Below are 19,583 nucleotides of genomic sequence, written 5' to 3'. Positions count from 1 at the left end.
AATATGCATCTGCTTGTACGCAAATGTTCATACAGCAGCTCTATTCATAATACCCCCAAACTGGAAACAGCCCAAATGCCCATCAGTGGAAGAATGGATAAACAAATTGTGGTATATCTGTACGATAGAACGCCACTCAGCAATAAACATGACTAAATGACTGATATACACAACAGTGTAGATGAATCCCACGTGCATTAGGTCCAGTAGAAAGAGACTGTTGATAAGAGAAAATATACTGTCCAATTCTCATTTCTATGAAATCCTGGAACAGGTTAACACTAACCTGCAATGACAGAAATCAGATCAGGGGCTGCCTGGGGTGAGGAGGAGGGGACTGCAAGGGGCATCTAGGAATTTGGGGGAGCAGATAGAGCTATTTTGCATTGCAATTGGGAGGGTGATTACACAAGTGTATGTGCTTGCCAAAACTCACTGAAATATATGCTTCAAATCTGCATGTTTTGTATTTAAATTACACCTCAGTAAAGCTGATTAAAACAAATAAACATAGAAAGAAGCAACCAACCCTGCCCCAGGCATGCATAGCCTTAAAAAGGTGAATAGTATTTGCTCCAGTGATCCTAGTTTTAGGAATTTATTGTAACAAAATAATCAGGGATGTGTGTTGAGATGTGCCAGCAGGAACAGGTGCTGCAGCTGTCTTTGGTTCTTTGTAACAGTACAAACAGAGACAAGTAACAAACTAAATGCACCGTGAGAGAGTCTGGTTATGAGAGAGATCTATAATGGAAAGCTGAACCGCCTTTCAAACATTATCCTGAAAAGGAGCGACTTTACCATGAAGAAACCCAGCACATAATACCCCAAGTGATCAAGGTTTACTCCAGCAGCAGTAAGTTAGTTATATGGACAGGCTGGACCCCAGCTGTGAGGCACTGAGAAGAACATAGTATCGCTTTTGTGTTTATTCTGCAACAATTTATAAAACCTCAATGGAGTCATGAACTTACAAGCAACACATCCAAATTGAGGGGCATTCTTTTTTTTCTTCTAATTATTATTGTTTAAAAATTTTTAAAAATGTTTATTTATTTTTGAGGCAGAGAGACAGAGCATGAACAGGGGGCGGGGCAGAGAGAGAGAGACAGGGAGACACAGAATCCAAAGCAGGCTCCAGGCTCTGAGCTGTCAGCACAGAGCCTGACGTGGGGCTCGAACTCACGGACCGTGAGATCATGATCTGAGCCGAAGTTGGACGCTTCACCGACTGGGCCACCCAGGCGCCCCTAATTATTATTGTTTTAAATTAATTAATTTATTTTTGAGAAAGAGAGAGCAAGAGTGAGCGAGCATGAGCAGGGGAGGGTCAGAGAGAGAGAGAGAGACAGAGAGAGAGAGACAGAGAGAGAGAGATGAGAGAATCCCAAGCAGGCTCCACACTGTCAGCGCAGAGCCTGACAGGAGGGGTGGGGGCTGGGGGTGGGGGCTCAGTCTCATCAACTGTGAGAACATGACCTGAGCCAAAGTCAACAGTTGGATGCTTAACCGACTAAGCCACCCTGGTGCTCCAAATCAAGTGGCATTCTATAAAAAGAAATGTCCAGCACTCTTCAAAAGCCCCAAGGTCACAAAAGACAAAGATAAGATCAAGGCATTGTCAGATTGGAGAGGATTAAGGAGATATGACAGATGGATGCAAAGTGGGATCTTGGATTCACTAATCCTAGACAGCGAAAATGTTACTAGTGAGACAAACTGGCAAAATCTGATAAGATTTGTAGTTCAGTTAATAGTGATGGCAATGATGTTAATTTCTTGGCTTTGCTAATTGTACTGTGGTTGCACTAGATGTTAACATTAGGGGGAGCTGGGTGAAGGGTATGTGGGAACTCTCAGTACTATTTTGTAAGTACAACTGGTAAGTCTAAACTTTCAAAATTAAAAGGTAAAAAGTCATCCTGGTGAAGACTATCTATTCACTCAAGGAAATGTTCACATTATAGTCCCGAGTGGAAAGGATACAGAATGAAGAAACACTTGTTTCCTTTGTGTTTTCCTGTTTTTTCCATTTTTTTTTTTCATATTGAGCATATGATATGTTTACATTGGAGGGGTAAAAAGGTTACAAAAAGATGTTGCGTACCCATCAAATGGATGATGTCTGAGATGAGGGCAGAAACTTTATATCTATCTTGCTAAATTCCATCTTGTTGGGCCTAGGAAGGGGACCTCTTGAAGCAGATGTGCCCACATCTGCTAAGGACCAAGGAAGGGCATCCAATTGTCCATTCATCCCAATGCCTGACCTTTGTGACTGTTTGGCTGAGTCCTTGTTGTGAGGGTCCTCTACCCCCTCTAGACTCCCACCAGCCCCTGACCCATGGATATATTCCCTTCTGGAGAATGCCGGTTCCCTCTGTAGCCTTTAGGAAGGCAGAGGTGACTGGGGAGCAGAGATGTGGGGGATGGCCACCATGTTTGTTTTACATGCCAATGGCATGGTGGAAGAGGGAACAATGGGACAGCTCGGTGGATGGCTAGGGCTACTCAGGCTCTGCCCATGTCCTGACAGCAGCCCCCAGGCTCTGCTGAATACCCATGCATGTCTGAGCTTTGTTTTCCTGCACCACCTCAACCTCAGCTGCCCTATGCTTCCCTCATTGCATCTAACTGCTCTCACCCAGGGTCTCTCAACTACTCCATGTTCCATCTCATTCTGGGTCAACACTCCAGTCTCTGCCAACATCTAACCTTAATTTGCTCTTGTCACTCCTCCTCGAATTCAGTGAACCTGCAGAGAATTGTCCTTTCCTTTCGCCCTCTCCTCCTTCTCTCCAATCCATGCATCCATTGATGTATCCACCTATCTTTCCTTTCTCCCTTCCTTCCCTCCTTCTTTCCCTTCCATCCACCAATTCCTTCCCCCCACCTTCCATTACTGGACACCCACTATGTACTAGACACAGCACTAGACTCTGGTGATATTAAGATGACTAAGACCTTGTCCCTGTCCTCAGGGAGCTCACTACCTAATGAGTAAGACAGACACTAGGCAAATTATTATAATATAGTGTGGTACAAGTTTGCTAGAGCTGACCATGAGGGTGCCCCAGAATCGAGGTATGGGGGTGGGAGTGGGTGTAGAGATGTGATTAGGCAAGTCTTCTAAGAGAAGCTATCATTTAAGCTGATCATGGGGCGCCTGGGTGGCTCAGCTGGTTAAGTGTCTGACTTCAGCTCAGGTCATGATCTCACCATTGTGGGTTTGAGCCCCGCGTTGGGCTCTGTGCTGACAGCTCAGAGCCTGGAGCCTGCTTCAGATTCTGTGTCTCCCTTTCTCTCTCTCTCTCTGCTCCTCCCCTGCTCTCTCTCTCTCAAAAATAAATAAACATTAAAAAAAAAAGTTCACTTAAGCTGATCTTGAAAGCCTTGCTACCCAAGGCTTGTAGTCCCTCAACGGACAGCGTCACCACCATCTGGGAGCTTGTTAGAAATGCAGAATCGCAGACCTCACCCCAGACCTGCTGGGACACAATCTCCGTTTTCAGTTTCCCAGGTGATTTCTGTGCACATAAAGTTTGAAAAGCACGGTTTATTGAATAAGAAGCAGGATGATGAAGGAAATGTGAGGAGGATGAGGGAAGACAGGTGTTCCAGAAGCCCCAAGGTGACAGAAAGGACAGTCAGTGCCCCCCCCCACCCTGTGCCATCTCTGTGGGCAGCCTCCTGCTCTGTTGGCCTGGCCTCACAGTGGGTGAGGACAGAGCCACCTCATGAAAGGTCCTGTGTCCCTGTGTCTCTGGAAAACCCCGCAGGACGGCATCGGGCTGACTCTGGGGACAGGCTCTGCTGTCTCCTCTCTGGCAAATCTTGCACAACCAGCCTGGCTCGGTGGTTAAGAATGCTGCGTTGGAAGCCAGACAGCCTGGGGTCAGGCCCGGTCACCCACCACCTTCTTACTACTGCTTTTATTCAGCTTTGGTCATCGTCTTTGGGTCTCCAATTCTCAGGCTCTGTTAGCCACGGGCGGGTTCCCTGGTCCAGATCCCCAAGCTTCCCACTTGCCCACGAGTGGGTCTGGATCAGAGGTTGACAACATTTTTCCGCAAAGGCCCAGACTGTGAATACTTTGGCTTTGCAGGTCATACGGTCTCTGTCACAACTATTCCCCTCTGCTTTTGTAGCACAAAATCAGCTATAGACAATAGGTGAACACACAGGCATGAGTGTGTTCCAAGAACACTTTTATTAATGAAAACAGGTGTCAGGGTACATGTGACCGGTGGCCTGTGGCTTGCCGACCCCGGTCTAAAACTGTCAGAACCCAGGGGGCACCTGGGCGGCTCAGTCAGTGAAGCATCCCACTCTTGATTTCAGCTCAGGTCATGATTTCTCGATTCGGGAGATCGAGCCCCGTGTTGGGCTCCGCTGCTGACAGCACAGAGCCTGCTTGAGATTCAATCTCTCTCTCTCTCTCTCTCTCTCTCTCTCTCTCTCTCCCTCTGCTCTTCCCTATCCTCCAAAAGAAATAAATAAACTTAAGAAAATAAAAATAATAAATTGTCAGAAGCCAGATAAGTCAAACCATGGCAGGGACTCTAACACGTCCCCGGAATTTCACAGCATTCTCAGACACCAGCTTCTTGGCCCTTCCTTCCGTTCCTTTACGATGTAGACCATGCTCTTCCCCTGCAGATGGAGTGCTGTCCTCTACTCTTTAGGGAGTGAGCTAACACCTGTTCATCTTCCAGGTCAGCTGTCACGTGCTATGGAAAGACTTCCCTGAGTCCTCCGTTAAATCAGGTACTCCTGTTACACCCACCAAATCACTCCTTTCTGAGCACTTCTCACGATATCTAAGAAACTAAGTTGGTGTCTGTCTCTAAGCACAGAGATGATTTGGCTCCCGGAGGTCGTGTTCCTGGCATCTAACACATAGTAGATGCTTGCTTAATAGCTGGGGACCTTTCTGAAGCTCGAGATTCCACCCTTATTACTCACGTCAGCTTCTTGGGTTTACTGATGGAGAAGGAGAGATGGAAGACAGAACTTCTGTTTAGAGGCGAGCACCGATGTCACAGAAAAGAAAATAAAGAGACTGAGTGCCTGTGTGGCACCCATGCCCAAGGTAGCAATTAGCTGCTGGGGGGCGGGCCACTTGGAGAAGGAGATACAACCACCGGGGAAAACCGGGCATATCCCAGTGAAACCATCTCTCTCTAATTAAGCAGCTTTGTAATTCCAGGTTTCTTAAGCATGTTATTTCTGACGACCACCAAATGGAATGTGTGGTTTCTCTGGGGTGTCAGGGAACGAGGAACGCGATCAGATTGTGAGCCGTCTGGCCCCCCTGCCACCCATGAGGGAGAACGAGCGAGAATGGGAGCAGACTTCTCTGCTGGGATTCTGATAAAGGGGGGCGGGAGCGGTGGAGACGGGAAGGCGGATTCTGTGCTGGCTTCGTTACTGCTAGGATGGGTGGGGGTTGGGGGGGACACAAAGTGAAATGGGAAACAAGGAAACAACAGAGGCTGACTCTGGAGGGGGAGCTGGTAAATGCAGGAGAGCCGGCTGCTGAGAAGCATAAGAAATGAACAGAGAAAAGGATTTTTGAGAAAGCACCTGGGTGGGGGAGAGGATTTGAAGAACTTTGGGGGTGAGGAGGGAGGGGAGACATAATCAGATAGTCGTTAGCAGCGTTAACGTATAAAGAAGGGGTAGACAGGGATGAAAGGTTTTTTTTTCTGCATCAAAATTCATAACGAATATTGATTTCCACAGCTTTGCCTGTTTATGACTGTGTTTCATTCACCCTTGTCTCATCTGCAGGAGCAAGGACAGCACAGCAGTTAAGGGAACGGGATCTGGGGCTCCAAGGTCAGGTCTGCCACCTACTAAATTGATTTTAGACAGTAATTTAACCTCTCTGAGCCTCAGTTTCTTCATCTGTAAATGGGGTTGAATAAACACACACACACACACACACACACACACACACACACACACACACACATACGCATACATGCAGTGGTGTGCGGGCAAACCAGGTCTCTATAAACAACAAAATAAGGCCCTGATTTGTGTGTTTGTCAATTTCTGTGGTGTAAATACTCCCACAAGGCCAATTCAAGCTACCAAGGGTTTAACAACTGCTCGCAAGTTTCCTGAAAATTTAACCATTGGCTCTCAGAAGCCAGTGCAACCTGGCTCCAACACACCAAGGTGATCGTGAGAATTACACCAGCAAATAATCCTAACATACAGGTTCCCAGGAAGGGCTCCGTGTGTGGTCAGAGCTACTAACGAATTTCATGATCATCTGAGGCTAGGGGCATTATTAACGCCAACTTCTTTTGGAGAGGAGAAATGTCAGGTTCAAAAGAACTAAGGGACGCTCGAATGAGGTGAAGTGCTGTCTGGATCTTATGGAGATAAGAGGTAGATAAGGCCACTGCTTCGTGGCCTTCCTCTTGCAGTCAAGTGTTGTGAGACACCCAAGCTACAAGGAGAGATTTATGTGAAGAGGTCCTACAAAGAGGGAGAGGCTCTGAGACTACAGGTAGGAGCAAGAAGCAAGGAACCCAGCTAACAGTGAGAACTCAGGTCTTGGGTGCAGGACCCTGGGCGGATCATTCCAGCCACTGCAGCTGAGGCAACACACCTGGGAGTGAAGAAGCCATCTTGGATGGTCTGGCCCCAGCAGACACCAGCCGGAGACCAGCTGTCCCTGGCGAGCCCTGACAGAACTCCTGACGCAGAATCTTTTCTGCTTTGGGTCCGGCGGGGGTGATCTGTGAAGTCAAAACCATCTTCATAATAGTACTGACACATTATTTGACACTTTTGTGGCTCTCTACCAGGTGTGCAATGGGGTTTTTCCTAAGGCTCATGACACGTGATTTACAACAAATAAGAAAATGCCAGGAGCCGGGTACCTGGGTGGCTCAGTCAGTTAAGCATCCGACTCTTTGGTTTTGGCTCAGGTCATGATCCCAGGGTTGTGGGATCGAGCCTAAGTCGGGCTCCGCACTGGGCGTGGAGCCTGCTTGAGATTCTCTCTCTTCCTCTGCCCCCTCCTCTGCTTGCACACAAACATACACACACTCTCTCTCTCTTAAAAAAAAAAGGGGGGGGGGGCACCTGGGTGGTTCAGTCGGTTAAGCGTCTGACTTTGGCTCAGGTCATGATCTCACAGTCGGTGAGTTCGAGCCCCACGTCAGGCTCTGTGCCGACAGCTCAGAGCCTGGAGCCTGCTTCAGATTCTGTGTCCCCCTCTCTCTCCTCTCCACCCCTGCTTGTGCTCTGTCTCTGTCTTTCAAAAATGAATAAACATTAAAAAAAAAAGTTTAAGTAATCTCTACACCCCGTGGGGGGCTCGAACTCACCACCCCGAGATCGAGAGTCACATGCTCCTCTGACTGAGCAAGCCAGATGCCCCCCAAAAGGTCACAGTTTTAATTTCTAGGACAGTGAATGTGGATAGCTGTAACTCATGCAAACAGAAGTTGCTTAGGGTCCTTAATACTTTTTTAAAAAAGTGTCAAGAGGACCCGAGTCTAAAACATTTGAAAACCCCTGAGAAGCACCTGGCACAGAGTGAGTGTTCAGTCACTGACTATTACGTGTTTCTTGGAGTAGGCTGTGAGCTTCGTGAGTGTAGAGAACCCTAGCTTGTTTAGCATCTTTCCCCTACGCCTCGTCAGGGTGGGTCTCTAGTGTCTGGCTGTCACCCTATCCTTTCTCACCTACTTCCTTAGTCCTAGAGTCCTCAAATTTGTAACTGGAGGCACAACTACCTTGAACAAAGACTGTACCTCCCAGCTTCCTTTGCATCTAGATGCCACTTTGGTCGCTAAGATACAGTATACGTGTCATGTGACTTCAGAGAACCTTTCACTGTATTCTTCCCCCTTTCCTCCATCCTGCTGTCTGGAACTTGGACGTGATGGCTCGTGTTCTAGCTGCCATTTTGGACCATGAGAAGTCCTGCACCCTAGGATTAGTGAAGCAGTGAGCTGGAAGGTGTCACATTACCCAGTTCGGGTTGCTTGCTTTTGGGCTTCACATGAGAAAGAAGTACACTCTTTTTACATTTAAGCCACTGTTATTTTGAGTTCTTTGCTGTTATTAGCTTATTCCAATTCTAACTAATACAAAGGCCTTGGCATCTAGGAGGTGATCAACGAATGTTTGTTGAATGCATGAATGAATGAATGAATGAATGAACGAACGAACAAGTGAATGGGTGGGCTAAATGTCTGTGGTCCAAATAGCTAGGTTTTTCACAGGGGTGGCTCAGCTCATAGAGAACCCTAATGCTGAAGGTGCTAGGAACTGAGGTTCTGCGTACATGGAGGGGTTTACAAGATGATGAGGCTAGGAGGAAGGGGGGCTGTCCAGTGACCGCTGGACTGAGCACACGTGGGAAAGACGCGCAGCGCAGAAAGAAGGAAAGGAGGACTATGGTAACAGGTGGGGGGTCCCAGCTCTGCCTCCTCCAAGCTTGTAAGGCCCTGGAGTCTGAGCGAGTACAGTGGTGAAGATGTTAGAGTCCGATGACCTGGTTTGAATTCTGACTGTCTCTTACCGACTGACTTAGGAAGTCACTTCAGCCTTCTATGCCTTAGTCTTCTCGTGGTAAAATGGGGCTAAAGGTAATACATACCTCCGAGGGTTGTGGGAGGATAAACGAGCTAATGCAAGCAAAGCATTGAGTCCAGTCCCTGGCCCATGGGTGCACCACTGCCCCTGCTAGCAGTGTGGCGGGTGTAAAACATCTTTCAGATAAAATGAGTTAACTAAGCCTGATTAAATAGGATGACAGTAAGTGAGGCAGGCAGGATGGAAGAGAACCGATCTTCATATGTAACCATTTGTAATGTAAAATGGTGTTAAAAGGGCCAAGTGTGAAGTCAGATGGCTGGGGGTGCGTCCTTTGTAAGCTGTGTGGCTTTGGGCAAATTATTCTCCTTCTCTGGGCATCAGTGTTGTTTTGTGTGATGGGGGTGTTAACCCACCTCTAACATCCACACTGCTAAACACTGTTACAAGAACTACTGGTATAAGAGTCTCTATTATAGTGTCACTTTCGGCCATAAGTGACAGAAAGCTAACTTGAAGCAGGTTGTAGAAAGATCGTGATGTACTGGGTCACAAAATTGCGAAGGCAGGGGTGCTTCTGGTGCCAGTACAGCTGGGTCCAGGAGTGCCAACAGAGTGGTGTAAGATCTCTATTTCTATGGTTCTTTCCATCTCTCCTCCTCTTTCCCAAATCTCTCGGCTTGTCTCTGCTGCTCTTGTGTGTAAGCTTCATGCATTCCTGCCAAGGACGGGCCCTCTCCAGGTGGTGATGACAATGATTGTAATTATTACTATTTCTTAGTTCTTACTATGTACTAGGCATCACTCTGTACGCAACACTTTGAGGGAGGTGCTATTAATGCTCCCACTTTACAGATGAGCCAACTGAGGCCTAGAGAGGATAGGTAACCAGCCCCAGGTGACACGGGTAGAAAGTGCTGGATTCAACTATATCTGGTAGGAGAGATGACCAGGGGCAGCCCCAAGACAACATGCTTACAGCTTCAACTCCAACATGAAGAGAGACCTGTTTCTCCCTGGGCCCATTCACCAAAATGAAAGGGAAGCCTCCATCCTTGGAACCAAGTTCAGAGCCCAAAGGAGGCCACAGGTTTCTATGATTGGCCGGGACCGGTCACATGGTCAAGGGTGGGCGGGGCGCCGGGACCCAAGGCCCCCTCTGAACCGCAGGGAGAGGGCTAGGAGACTCCCCAAACAGGAAAAGGGCCTCGGGAAAAAGAGGCCAGAGAGCTTCCCCCAAACTAGCACAGAACCACACGGGGTCCTCCTTGCAAAGCCCTCCTTTCCCGTGGGGGGGAAATAAGCGGGAACTGCAACCAGCCTCCAGGGCCATAGGGGCCCGGGCAACAGCAAAAGGTCCCCTCAGCCTCCCCTGCGGTTTTCCCGCATTGCTTTGCTCGCCTGCACTGCTGGTTAGCATCTGATCGCCACCTGGACGGGTCGCACTCCCTGCGCCGAAACGGGCGGGCTGGGCCGGCGCGAGGGGCTGAAAACAAAGGCTTGTTTTCCTGGGAAGGAGGCCTGCGGTCTGTTATGATGGCAGGCTGCTCGGGGACCGCGGAGCCCTTCAGGGCAAAACAGAGGAACAGCGACCTCTGAAGTGCGGTGCCATCAGCCGAGGGGTGGGCGCGCCCAGTCTTCTCCATCTTGAGAAGGCTGCGGGTGGGGAAGAGCTTGGAAACTGACTTCTAACAGCGTGGCCGTGAGTGGTGGGAGAAAGAAGTGTTGACAGGACTGGGGGCAGAAGGAAGGATAGAGGCGAGTGCAGGCAGGGAAGAGGGAACGAGGGCAGAAGAAAAGAGGAGAGACAGAAGAAAAAGGACACCCAGGCCCCAGAGACCACGCGAGGAGCGAGGAGGCGAGGAGGCGAGGAGGCGAGGAGGCAAGGAGGCGAGGAGGAGGGGCAAGGAGAAGAAAGTAATCTTATTATCAAGCACTTGCCATGGGCCAGGAATTGCACATCCACTGCTCCCCTGGTGGCTAGTTATGATCCATTCCCATTTCTCGGATGAGAAAGCTCAACAGAGGCATGGGAGGGAGGAACAGACTGTGGAAGACTAAGCTACAGGAAGAATGACAAGAGGGAAGAGAAAAGAAACCAGCAGAAAGAGAACTAGGGCTGGCTCACAGTGGGGTGATAAAAATCTCTCTGTGGAACACTTGGTACCTGCGTGCTGCCCTCAAACTCGGAGAAGGACCCCGCTATGATGAGCCACGGTTAAGAGGTGAGGAAACACGGGCTCAAAAAGACAGCAGGTTGTCCAAGTGCTATAGACACGGGAGAGCTGGGGCCCCAATCCAGTCCCACTATCCATTAGATAGCGCTCTGACCCTAGGAGTTAAAATGAAGTGTGGGGAGAGAGAAAGAAAAGATAGGAGGTCTGTGTGGGGGAAGAGAACCGAACAGGGATGATAAGTCAGAATGATGGGTACCTTGGTAGGGGTACTGACCAGAAAAGGAGGAATGAAAGAGGCTTCTGGGTGCTGGCAATGTTTTATACCTGTGCTGCCCAATATAGTAGCCAGTCGTCACATGTGGCTACTGAGCATTTTTAAATGTGGCTAGATCCGAATGGAGATGTACTGCAAGTATAATATACACAGATTTTCAAAGTCTTAGGAAAAAAACAGCAAAAAGGTAAATAAAACAGCTCATTAAAGTTTTTGCACCGACTCCCTGTTGAAATACTAATTCTTTGGAGATACTGGGATAAATAAAATATATTATTAGAAGTAATGTCACCTGCTCCCTTTTTACTTGTTTATTGTGACTACCAAGAAATGTGAAGCTATCTATGTGGCTTGCATTACATTTCTATTTAGGAGCGCTGAGATCTGGAAACATATGGACATACATATACATATTTTACATATAGATACATAAATATGTAAAAATTCATCGAGGCTGTAAACTTATAATTAGATCACTTTACAGTATGTAAGTTGTGCCTCAATACAAAAAAAAAAAAAAAGAAGAAGAAGAAAGAAAGAAAAAAGCAAAGAGAGGAGCGAGCCAGGACGGATTGAGGCTGAGAGCGCGGCAGGTGGGGGGCGGGGCCAGAGGCCGCGAGTTACCCGGCAACGGGCGCTGCCGGTGACGTCACCGGCCGGCGGCAGCCATTAATCCCCCTCCGGGCGGAGCGGGCTGGCCTGGCCGCCTACCTCCTCCTCCCCGGGGCCCGGATGAGATCACCGCGGCGGGCGACCGGCTGTCCCCGCGCTCCCAACAAATCGACTCCTCGGCGAGCGCCGGCATCTCATGATCTCATGGCCCCGCGGGACGGCGCCGGCCGATGAGGTCACAGCCCCGCGCCCCCGGCCGCCCGGGTCTGCGCGCCGCCGGCTCCGGGCCGGGGCCTCCGCGCGCCCCGCGCGGGTACCGACTCCAGAACCGGCCGCTCTCCGACCTCTGTGGACAAAGGACGTCGCTATTTGCGAAGGACAAAGCCGCCTTTTCCATTCTTTCGCGCGTCTTCGCAACCCCCGAGTACCAGCAGGGAGTGACCGCACCAGCTCCCCTGGACTTGGGGTCAAGAGCGGTGCCAGGCAACCTGCCTGAGTCATTTCACAGCGCCCAGGGAGGGAAGTGCTGTTCTTAGCTCGGTCTTACCCGGGAATTGAGGCTCAGTCGGCTAAGGGACCTGTCCCAAGGTTCCCCAGCTAGGAAAGGGCGGAGCAAGGACCTGAACCAGGATGGTGTTTTGCCTCTCCTTCTCTGCACCTTTGTCCTAGTTCCCGCTCTGGTCGGGTGGGAACAATGAATGGTAAAGGCCACGCTTGCTGGGTACCCCACGAAGTACTTGGACACTTTATATTAAAGCTCACTATTCCACGTGACAAACCCACTGGAGAAGTGTTATAGGACTCGTTAGATGAGTAGAGGGGGCTCAGAGAGGTGGAATGGCAGGCTGCAGAGCTGGGATGTGATTCAGCAGCGCTGCCTTTGTATTACTCCACCACACCACTTTCTCCAGAAAAAAGACGAAGACTTCCTGTTGACAGTGGACAATATACCTTCTCTCCTCTCTCCCACCCCCAGGGCCAGCCATCAAACACGGAGGGGCCGACGAGACCCTTAGAAAGCTTCACAGTTCACTTCCCAGCAGTAGATTCTCCATCACAAACTGCTCACTAACAGACCTCGGCAACATACAATGCCATGGCAGACAGGGAGAAAGGCAAATGACCCTGAGCGCCTGTACTGAGCCTGACATGGATGGACTCAGAGCCTATTACCAAGGGCAGCGCTGTGAGGGGGCAATTTCCAGCTCCGTTTTGCAGATGGGAAAACTGAATTTATTTTAACCAAAGTCCGATTACTAGGAAGTACAAGTTTCAGTTCCAGTACGATTTGCGCAGAGAATGCCCTTCCCATTTCCCTAAATGGGTCCTCCATGAATTGTTTTATTCTCTGCCTAGTGCTTACCACAATTTGCAGTGTTATGGCTGCATGCTTGTTTAATGGTGATCTCCCAACTAAATAAAAGCAGGGATCCTGTCTGTTTGGTTCACGGACTGTCATACAGTAGATACTTCATATTCCTGGACTGAACTCAAAGAATTGGTGGCTCAAGCTGGTGGGCAGTGCTGATATTCAAACCCAGGTCTGTCTGAGTATAAAGTTTGGTCTTCCTGCGTTCTTTCTAGGAAGTCCAAGGTTCTTGGTTACAAGTACTTTCTGCACTGTTCCTCTGGTGCTCATCAGAGCCTTTTAATTCTAAGTTTATTACGGCGTCGACAAACTTGATGTTCAGGTCTCCCAAGCAGCAGCGTCCTTGCTTGGTAACAAGAGAGAGCAGAGGAGGAATTGGTAGGAAGTTAGGTATGGAAGGCAATAGGGTTATACACGCTTATGCCTGCTCTGCTCTTTAATAGCTCAGCAAGAAAGGAGACAAAAAAGCAGATGGAAGGACAATGAGGGAGGGGTAACAGCAAAACTCACTTGTTTCTTGTGAGTAAAGGGAGCGAGGGAGATGGATGGAAGCCAGGACGTATGCACAGGGAGTTTCTAAGGTGCTATCCATTTTCTACGTTTTAAACATGGTTATTTGTTATTATTTTTTATACCTTGTATGGGTTATTTAAAGAAAGTCACAAGCAGAAAATTTGCCCACAATTTTAAACTGCCTGTAACAATCTCATGAGCCAGGGGGGCAAATTAGTACCCTCAATTTGTAGACAGGGAAACCAAGGCTCAGTTTCAAAGAAGTTCACCATTTTGCCTAAGATCACAGATCTAATAAGTGGCAGATGTGGGATCTGAATCCAAGTCCGTCTGATGTCAGCACGGATGCCCTTATCCACCACCACATCCTGCCTTCTGATAACTGGACACTCGATATTAAGGACCAGAGCTGGTTAAAATGTGTCATCTTCTCCCTCACACCCCCGATTTCCTACAAAGGTCCCCTCTCCTCTTCTGGCTTCTATGCCCAGGATGAGGAGGAGGCCAGAAAGCATGCCAAGGGCTGGGATAGGTCTCTGGTGCTGTTGCCCCAGGGGCCAGCACACAGAGTCCTTAGGGCCTGGCTGTGGCCCCACAGGAGTCACTAGCCTGGGAGGAGAACTCTGCCCCTCAACAGCAACAGGCAGGCACCCAATTTCATTGGCTGTGGTTCCCCTGATTTAAGAGCTTTGGCCCCATGAACAGGAAAGGGCTCAGGCTACGTGTCCCAGCAACGTGCACATCAGGAGCTTCCTTACAAACAGGGCCCTGCTCCCTGGGACCCAAGAGAGGCCCAATTATAAGGTGTTGATGATTAAGCCTGAAGTGGCCTGGGACCCTGTTAGCTGCAGAAAGGCGGATTCTTCCTTCTGTCCCGGTCCCAGGTGGATGGATGTCCTTATCTGTCCTCATGTCAGCTACAGTCTTAGGTGCAAACGCTCTGGGTTACAACTGCCCAAGCCTGTCTCCCTCCTGGGGGTCAGGTGGAAGGAAGAGAGACAAGCAGAGATAAGCAGAAGGTGCCTCCTTCCTGGTGGTCTGGAGCCCATGACTTAGAACTAGATGGACATGGGCCCCAATGGCAGGTCTGTCCTTTTGCTGGGAGGTGTCTTTGCCCAAAGGCGACATCACCTCTCTGAGACTTGGTTTTCTCATCTGCAAAGTATGTTTGTGTGTGGGGGGGGGGGGGGGGAAGAGGCTGAATACTGCTCCCCCAAAGATGTCCACATCTCAATCCCTGGAACCCATGTTAACTTGCAAGGCAAAATAACTGTGTAGATGTGATTAAGTGAAGGATTCACAGCTGGGGAAATTATTCTGGATTATGTCTGAGTAGATGTGACCAAGTGAAGGATTCTGAGATGGAGAGATTATTCTGGATTATGGGGGACAATGTAATCACAAAAGTCCTTGTCAGAGGGAGGTGGGAGGGTCAGAGTGAAGGGAGCAGAGGTTGGACAGATGTGCTTTGAAAGTAGAGGAAGGGAGTCAAAGCCAAGGAATGCAGGCAGCCTCTACAAGCTGGAAAAAGCAAGGAAACATTCTCCATTGGAGCCTCCAGAAGGAGCTGCCCTGTGGACACTTGGACTTCAGTTTAGCCCCATGAGGCTGATTTTGGGTTTGTAATCTCCAGAACCGTAAGATAATTTGTTTTAAGCCACTCAATTGGCTTACATTTGTTACAGTAGCAATCGGAAATTAATACAGGGAAGAAATCGTTCCCACCGTCACAAGGACAGTGTCAGGATGAAATGTGCAGATAACCTTATTTTAAGGTCTCTCTCCTGGCTCTGAGTCAGGATGGGAGGAGGCCAGAATGTAGGCCTGGGGCTGGGACAGAGAGGAGAGGCCTCTCTGACTGTATCTCCTACCACCAGGACTGGCTACATAAGTTGTAATGCCCAGTGGGAAGTGAAAATGTGGTGCCTCTTGTTAAAAAATCACTAGGAATTTCAAGACAGTAGCAGCAGAGCATTAAACCAAGCATGGGGCCCTTTTGCACAGGCTGCACACCCGGGAAGCTGGCCCTGCCCCGCACACTGCTCTGGCCATCCTGCCTTGCTGCTCCTTGAGCTTGCCAAGCATGCTTCAACCCCAGGGCCTTTGCACATGCTATTTCCCTTGCCTGGAATACTCTTCTCCAGATGTATGCATGGCACACTCCCCTGCTTCTTTCAAGTCTTTGCATGAATGTCAACTTCTCAGTTGAGGCCTTCCCTGACCACCCTATTTAAAAGAGCAGTGCCTGTCATAGCATTCCATTTTCTTTTTTTCCACCTCACATACTGCTTTATTTCAGCATCTTGTTTACATAAGTACGTTGAAAGTGGATATTGTGCCTGTTTCACTGCTGAATCCCTAGGACCTATATAGTACAAGGCCTGGCACAGAGTAAGTAGTGAAAAAAAATACCATTGGAATGAATGAATGGATGGATGTAAACAGAGTAGGACCCGTGCTTGGCATGGAGCACGCACACTGTAATTAGCTTCTGCAATGTTGCAGTAACATTAACATTTACTCCTGGGGGTGTGGGGGAGGGGTGGTATCATGCCTTCCAGGGCCCCCCTCCTCTGCTTACTTTATTTCTTCCTTAAATAAGAATATTTACTGAGCTGCAGTGACTAGAATGCTTCATTCACAGGCATGATCTTGTTTAATCTTCATACTGGTATGATTACTATCCCCCTTTTACAGATGAGGAAACTGAGGCTTAGAGAGCCTGCTCGCCCAAGGCCCCATGGCTAGTGAGTGGAGGGTCCGGGATGGAACCTGCTTGTCTGACTCCTAATAGACCCTCTCCATTGCCTGCATGCAGCCTGCTTGAGGGCAAACGTGCCTTTGTCACATTCCCAGTTACTTATTAGTAACTCAACCTCTGTTTTGAGTGTACCATGCACCAGGCTAGGGATAAAATGAAACATAGGAGAGACCCGGCTTCTGCTCTCACCAGGCTTCAGGTGTTTGTGTGTGTGTCGCGGGGGGAGACAAACCAGCGATCAGAGCCTCATCTGCTGCACACAGAACAGAAATAACCCAGGCACCATGGGGGGCACACAGGTGAGTCACCAAGCCCACCTAGGGCCAGGTTAAGTCCCGGATTCCCAGGGGAAGTGAGATGTAAACACAGATGTGTGAGCGATTTGAGGTCAGCCAGATGCGGCTGGGGTCAGGGGACAGTGTTCCCGGAAGAGGGAACGAGGTGACATAACAAGAGTGTAACTGAATGTAGGAGGAACCAAGAGAACTTCAAAACTGGCAAGTGATGGATGGATGTCAGGCCGGAAAGAGGCAAGGGCCCGGTGGGCGTCAAACAGACTCCCTTGCCTCTGAGCGGCTTCAAGATTACGGACAAAGCGCAGAAACCCTAGGGATGATGGTTTCCTCCTCTTAAAATAGGAGGCCTGGCTGCAGGGAGCCCCTGCCTCACCTAGTAAAGGGACAAGTGTGTTCTCAGTAATGCCAGGCCCCACGGGCCTTACAGCAAGCCAGTCAAGGCCAAGCCCACAAGGTAACAGACAGCATGCCCCTGCTCTCCTCCACCACCTTGTGGCCCCCGTGCACCTGTGCTGCCATCACTCAGCATGTGTTCATGAAAGGCTGCGATGTGCAAGGGACCCCAAATGTGTGCACAGCAGGGAATAAGAGACGGGTACTATCTCCCTGTCTTATTCTTTTTTTTAATTATTATTATTATTTTTAAACGTTTTTATTTACTTTTGGGAGAGAGGACGCAAGCAGGAGAGAGGCAGAGAGACATGGGGACAGAAGATCTGAAGCAGACGTTTCGCTGACAGCAGCAAGCCTGATGCAGAGCTCGAACCCACGAACCGTGAGATCATGATCTAAGCCGGAGTTGGGCGCTCAAACGACTGAGACACCCAGGAGCCCCTTATTCTTGTTTGTGTGTGTGTGTGTCTCCCCCTACCTCTCTGTCAGCCTCTTGAAGGCAGGAAAGGGGCTCCTCTCTGAAAACTCTCTGCTAAGCCTTCTTAATACGTGACCTTGTGTGCTCCTCACTTGAGCTCAAGGTTCCTCCTTGAGGCGGGTAATACTATCGACCAGTTCTATACACAGATGGGGCTATGGAAGCTCTAAACTGTGACCTTGCTCACCTGAGGATACACACCCAGTGGCAAAGCCAAATTCAAACCCAGACGGCTCCAAGATGCTGTCCAGGGCTGGGCGCAAATAGGTAACTGGGAAATGTAACACTTCTTTCCTTCTTTGGGCCATTCAAGGTCTGACCTTGGCACTTCTGGGCCTTGAGGAGAAGAACCAAATTTTAGTGGGCTCTCAGCCTCTGAGCAATGAACCTGGTTTTTACCTCCAAACTCCAACCTCCAGCAGAGTCCTGACCCATGGCGGCCGTGACAGAACGTACAAAAAGAAAAAATGTATACACACATCGAGCATCTAATACCCACCAGAAATTGAAGGGACCTCCACCTGTGTTTTATTTACTTAAAATTTATTTTCTAGCTCACCTTAATTCTCCCCTAAGACCCAGAGAGGTAGGTAAACAGCATTATCTCCTTTTTCACAGGCGAGGAAACTGAGGCACAGAGCAGAGAGGTGACTGGCCTGAGGCGCTACCCATGGGAACGGCCGGGCCAGGGTTTGAATTTGGATCCGCCTGCCTCCAGAGCTAAGCACTTCGCCATGGACTCTGGGACCTTTCTGGACGAGCCGATGGCGTGGAGAAACGTTAAGCAAGTGGTGGGCTCTCCTGGGCTAAATCTCAGTTCCAGGCCCCTTCTTTCACCCCAGGGAAGGAGGAACATCTGGGGGAAGCGGAAGGGCAGGACAGCACCCCCCCTCCCCCCCAGCCCAGGAAGCCAACACAGAAAACCTCCAGGCCCCCACCTGGAGGGAGGATGGAAGGGGATGCCTCCAAGGCCACCTCAGGGAGCCTGGCTGCCTCCCTAATCATTTAGCCGGAGAAGAGCACAATAATCACCACTTAGCAGGCTAATTAATCCCCGCAGCACCCCAGAGCAGGGGTTTGCCGCTGCACGCATACCCATAATGTCGCTTGGAAAGGCAGGGCAGGGCCTCGGGCCTCCCTGCCTTGCCCTGAGTGCACCTTCACACCGACCATGTACACGCACCCATCTGTTCGTTCAAGAGTCACTGCACACCTGCCGTGTGTCCCTGTGTCTAAGCGTGAGCATGGCAGGTGTCACCCTTGCCCTCCTGGAGCTGAGAGTCCAGTGGGGAGGGGATGCGCAGCAGTTACCGGGAAACATGCACACGCCAAACTGTTTCCTGCTGCCGTGCCATGGCTCTGGCTGTCCCTTCTCTCTGGCGTGTCCTTGTGGCTTGGCTTTGCCTGGCCAACTCCTACCCCTCTTTAATCCTCAGTTCTGAGGTCACTCTATAGGACTTTGCTGGGGGCTGGTTTGGTTGCTCCCCCTGTTTTCTAAGAGGGCCCTGAAGTCACTGCTTCCCTGGCCTGCTGCCCCATCAGACTGTGAGGTTTGAGCTTCAAAGTCCGGGGTCTGGGTAGCCCCCACACCTAGCGCTCTGTTGATGCCCGGTAAGTATTTGTACAATGAATGTACGAGAAGATCAATCACATGACCTGAAACTAACTTTGGGGCCTTGGTTTCCCCATCTGTACGATAAGGTCTTTCTGCATCTAACAGTCTGTGACCAACAGGGCAGAGGCGTAATTCAATCTCTGAAGGACCGGAGGGGCCTTTGGAATGTCCAAATTGGGCATTAATCATCATCATCGACCCCTACTAATGTCACAAGCAGGCCAAAGCCTTGTGAATCCCTCCGGCATCTGCCAAGGGGCTGGTGTATCCATCAAGGTCTCTGTGCCTGCAAGGAGCTAAGGCTGGCTCTGGCCCACCTACACAAAAAAAGGGACTTTGGAGGGATTGTGGCTTATCTCAGGCTTCAGAGGAGCACTGGACCACCAGGCCATCAGCCCAAGTGGAAGGATCTCTCCTCTTGCAACTTTCACATATACACGGATCGCCTGGGGACCTGGTTAGAAGGCAGACTGACCCAGGTCCTGAATGAACACACCCAACTTCTATACTGTTCATATCCTGGGATAGGG

The 19,583-nt window shown here is 49.7% G+C and overlaps 1 protein-coding gene across 1 annotated transcript in view; it reads right to left on the bottom strand.

Annotated features, from left to right (window-relative positions):
• Positions 1-19,583, bottom strand: part of RNFT2 (ring finger protein, transmembrane 2) — a 68,871-nt gene that overhangs the window by 16,051 nt on the left and 33,237 nt on the right. The window lies entirely within an intron of this gene.

This window comes from Lynx rufus, unplaced genomic scaffold (genome assembly GCF_022079265.1).
Source record: "Lynx rufus isolate CCGP_SWC_20201006 ecotype Redwood Valley unplaced genomic scaffold, mLynRuf1.p SCAF_24, whole genome shotgun sequence".
NCBI lineage: Eukaryota > Metazoa > Chordata > Mammalia > Carnivora > Felidae > Lynx > Lynx rufus.
This window is presented reverse-complemented; position numbering and strand designations above follow the sequence as displayed.